Raw genomic sequence first — 5,373 nt, forward strand, 5'->3', positions numbered from 1 at the left:
CCTGTGAACCTGTGCTCTATGTAGCAGTAGTTCTTAGCATCCGCCTTTACTCATATGCCTCAAGACCGTAGCTCTACTTGTATCTCTACCCATTGATTCGGTACTGTTTCTTTTTGAACCTTGAATATTTTCCTTCTTTTCTGAACTTGCTTCAGATCCGTTGTTGTAGAGAAATCTTGTGAAATTTGTTTCTGTATACTTATCTATCTGCAATCTCAACTGTTTCAATGCTTAGATCCGGCGGTTTAACTTTATAGAAAAATTGCCAAACCGGTATCTACCATTAGTCCCCTTGTTGAACCGCCTGATGTTGTTGCTTCATAAAACTCCGGTTTAGATAGAGTTGTCTCCGGTTTAATATTGTACATACCAGTGAACTTTTAATCAATGTATTTTTGAACCGGGATCTTCTACCTTGTAGCTTCCATCATGGCCAAGCAAGTGTATGAGTGCAATTGGGTTCCTTCTCGCGTCACAGAGGCTGAACTGGACGATTTAGTCCTGATTGGCGCTTTAGGCAGCAAAGATACCATCCATTGGAGGGATCCTGGCAAAGAATGCCCTCCCACACCTCGAGAAGGAGATGTTGTTGTGTTCGTAGATCACTTAGCCCAGGGCTTTAAGCCGCCCGGTTCTAAATTTTACCGGGATGTTTTAGCCGATTTCCAGCTCCATCCACAAGATACTGGCCCCAACTATGTTACAAATATGTGTCACTTCCAAGTGCTCTGTGAAGCGTTCTTTCAAGAGGAGCCCAGAGTGGAATTATTCAGAGACCTTTTCCATCTAAACCGTCATACTGAGTTTACTGACGGCTCCAATACGGAGTTGGGTGGCATGGCGATTCAGAAGAGGAAAGAGGTCACATACCCTCACGCCAAACTGCGTAGCCACCCCAAAGAATGGAATCAGACATGGTTCTACTTCAAAGACACCTCCCCTGCTGGTGAGAATCCCTTGCCTGGCTTTCGACCGGAGCGGCTCAGCAACACACACCCTTTTCCACAAAGATTGACTGCACAGGAGAGAAGTAAATATGCTCCTCAGCTGTCGAAGCTCAGAGCCTTTATGGCCAAAGGTTTAACAAGGGTTGATCTTGCTCGCTGTTGGATATCATGGAGCGTACTGCCCCTTAGTCAGCACTCCGGTTTGATGTGCGAGTATACTGACAGTGTTGATAACCCACTGCGACATTCAACACTCCAGCTCTCCGGTGAAGAAATCACAGAGGCTGTGCATAAGATACTGAATGAACCAGAACACGTCTGCGCTAGAACTGGCCTGCTTCCCTTCTATGCCACCAACAAACCGCCAGCTGTAAGACTTTGATTTTTCTCTTTTGCTGAATCTGTTATTGATATGTCTGGTCGTTGTTTTTAATATCAGTGTCTGCATAATCAGGGCGATGATCCGTTTTGGAGCAAAAAACTGCCGCAAGAGAAACCAGAAAAACCAGACAAACCAGAAAGAGCAACCCGGCAAAAGACTAAAGCTGTGAAGAAGACTGCCCACAGGAAAAGAACCACTGCATCTTCTAATCCGGCTCCTGATGATGAGGTGGATAATCCGGACTTTGAGGTAGAACTTGACTCACTTGGTTTATTTTTCATGCGTCTTATTGATGATGATATTTGTCAGGATTATGCCGAAGCCAGCCACGCGGATGTTGCAGAGGTGATTATTCTCTCTTCCGATTCAGAAACTTTGCCTTCACAAAAAATCCGTCAGGCAAACCGGAAAGTTAAATTTTCTCATCCTCTTGCTTATTTGGATCCTAAACTTCTTATGAAGACCCAACAACACGAAGCTCGTTGCACCACCCTGCACAGTGGCCAGGTAGTTACCTCCGCCGGTTTACCGAACAGTCCGGTTCGTAAACGCCATTCAGAGGTCTCTAATTTGCTTGTCAGTGCTTGTCCTAAAGCGGGCTGCCTTCGTCAACCTCTTAATCCGTCCGACTCGGATTACCAGGTTACTTCCCACTCATCTTCTGGTGAGTCATCGGCTACTCAGCTCCCACCGCTCAAAACGGTGCTTGGGTTAGCTATACTTATTGTGATGTTTGCAGTACATTGCCTTAGAACATATGCTGTATTTGATTTTTGTTATTCTTCTCAGGGCCAAACCTAGGCCAAGCAAGAAGGCCCGCCTGGACAAAGCGGCCGAAGAAGATGTCGTTCTTGAAGCAGACAAGACACCCAATGCTGAAGCGGCTATTCCTGAGGATATTCCCAACGATCCATCACAGCAAGATGATGATCTTATTGCTGAAGAGAGACCTACTGATACCTCAGGTCCTATCCATCAGCCCACAGGCTCCATCCGGATTGAAAGCTCCACCGGTCCAGCAAAACCTACTGACAAGCCAACAGCTCCAGTGCAAACCGGCGGTACCAAGGATGATGAGGTTGTTATTACTGGCACTGGCCATACTGAGCCAAGCAATCCTGTCGCTTTATCCAAACATTCTGCCAAGGAAGAATTTGCTGCCTTTGGCAAAGGCAAGTGGAACACTGATCTGACGACTTACGCTGCTCTGAACGCTCAAGATATCCATTCTGGCTATCTGAACAGGCTGTATACCAGCCGTGACTATGAAGCCGGTCTGGTTAATATGATGAAAGATAAATATGAGGTAACTTCCATATGCTCCTTCCTGCTTGTATGCTTCCATTCTTGCTGACTCTCCTAGCCCCCAAGGGCCGGTTTGAAATATTCTTTCAAACCGGGACTTAATAATATAAATCTTGATGCTTTGAAATTTGCTGATGTAGCCCCCAAGGGCCGGTTCAACTTAGCGTAGTTAAACATGTACTTTAAGTAATTGAAACTGCCGCATCAGAATATATATGATCAAATAGCCGTTAGCCCCCAAGTGCCAAGTTGAATACTTGTATTGATCTTGGGACTTTGTAAGCAATTGAAAGATGAAGATCGAATATGCATTAGCCCCCAAGTGCTAAGCGCATAACTTGTTATGTGGTTGGTACTTGAATCCTTCTATCGATTTGTTGAAACATATATCTGTATGCATGCAGGCGGAGCTGAAGATGAAAGAAAACCAAGTCATCGATCTTCAAGAAAATCTGAAAACCCAACAGGATGAAACCTCCAAAGCAAAAGAGGAATTGGCTAGTGATTTAAGTGCCATGGAACAACTTAAGGAGAACTTCAAGAAGAAACGGGCGGATTGGGCCACTGAAAAGTCCGCTTTGATCAAACGAGCGGAGGATGTCGAGGCTGCACTAAAACCAGTGACAGATGAACTAACCAGCATAAAGCGGCATGTTCATGCCATGACAACTGCTATATTTGGTAAGCCAGCTTGCCTTCTGAATTGGCTCTGCCTTCTTATAGAGTCGCCGGTTTACTAACCCTTTATGGTATTTCAGGGACACGCATTGGTCACTTGGGGTCAGATGTGCGGAAGAAATTAAAAGCCGCCTATACATTGGTTGAACAATTGTATACTGGTGCCTAGCGGATCATCTGTACCGCGTCTCATAATAAACCGACGCCCACTTTGATTGAAGATACCCTGATGAAACTTTCAGTGCTTCCTGCCCGGGTTGAAGAGCTGAAGAAATCTGCTGCTCGAACCGGTGCAATCAATGCCTTAATCCGGGAAAAAGCCGGGGTGCCGGATTTTGATCCTATTGAAGCGGCTCAGGGCTATCCCAGCTTGAAGGAAGACGGGTCAGAATTTGGTGAAACGGATCTGCGAGCAATAAACCGGGAGGTACGTCCACTAGCTTGTCCATTGGCTGAGGAAGCAGACTTGTCTCGTTATCAAGCGCAATATGACAGTCAGAACAAGCGAATAGCTGCACCAATCCATGAATCATAAAATCTGATCCCTCCAATCCGTAAGCATACTTACGCTCCCGATATTGACCCGTCATTGCTGATCCATGATGAAGCTGTTTTTCAAGCATTAATGGGAATCGACTGGACAACTGTGGATTTCCAGCCACTGGGTAGAGAAACGGAAGCTGAAGCGGCGCAGGATGACCCACAACCATCAGGCCAGGCTAGTGACCAAGCTTGAACCGGAAGCCGGTTTTAAAACTGCCTCTCCTTTGTGAAAAACAATTATATTATTATGGGCACCATGTTGCCTTGTAATAGGCTAGCTAATACCTTTGATGTTGATATGCCTTCGTGCATAATTTGTTCTTCTTGTGGTAATGAACTTTCCAAAACACTTTCTGAAATGATAAATTCGTCAAGTGCCACCGCGGTTGTACCGTCAGGCGGAATATGATGTCTGTATATATGAAATCAAAACATCCAAAACAAAATTTGAAGTATATGATAAAAATTTTGAGATACATAATACCTGCCATCGTTGAGCGTGAAGTTGGCTTGGCCAATCTTGAAGTGGAGTTTTGCAAACTCACACTGTTGGAGGAGATAACAGCTCCTGTATATATATATGACGCTGGTTTACCATGTAAACCGTGCCGGGTTATAATAAACACCGTGTTACTCCATAAGAGGATGTTAACAACAAGGATCAAACCGGACAAATAGTCTCTGGATTGACGTGAACTGTGTTCCGTCAATTGATTGGTTAAAAAAAACTTTGTCAGTTTAAAAAAACACAATGAAAAGCAAAAAAAAAACCTTCAAAGAAAAGTGTGAAGCAAAAGCCAAATAAGGTTTATTTAAGCTGATCAAGTGGCGTTACCATGGCCAAACACGACCAAGCTCCCGTTAGGTGTAACTATGGTTCTAGTCAGCCAGGTCCCCAAATGAAATCGTGGCATCTATGCCGACCAAATGGCATGGTCATGGTTCGGGTTCGACCAAGCCCCCTAGTGATTCTGTGGCCATAGGCCGATCAAGAGGCATGACTGGTTCAGACATGACCAAGTCCCCAAGTGATCTGGTGGCTCTCGCCTATCAAGAGGCATGGTATTGGTTCGGACACGACCAATCCTCCAAGTGATATAACACGATGCTTTTAGCAAAGCAAACTCAAGGGGTAAACTGGAGGCCGCTTTAGAGCAACTCCGTGTAACCTCACATGATGTAAAAAACAGATACCCCACTTTAGCTGAGGTTCCGGTTTATTATATTTAATCATAATATATACATTGTCGTAATATGTACATAAGTATAGCCAATGGCTTAGGTATAGTAAGGCCGAAGATGAGCTATATTCCACGGCCTGTTAGTCTCCTCCTCTGATGTACGTGAGTCCTTATGCTCTCAAATATCGATCAGATAATACGACCCGTTGTGCAGATTCTTGCTGACCATGAAAGGCCCCTCCCAAGGTGGGATAGCTTATGCATATCAGTCTGATCTTGGATGAGCCGAAGCACCAAATCTTCTTCCTGAAAGGTTCTGGTTCTGACCCGGCGACTG

The sequence above is a fragment of the Triticum dicoccoides genome, chromosome 7A, assembly GCF_002162155.2.
Source record: "Triticum dicoccoides isolate Atlit2015 ecotype Zavitan chromosome 7A, WEW_v2.0, whole genome shotgun sequence".
NCBI classification, from domain to species: domain Eukaryota; kingdom Viridiplantae; phylum Streptophyta; class Magnoliopsida; order Poales; family Poaceae; genus Triticum; species Triticum dicoccoides.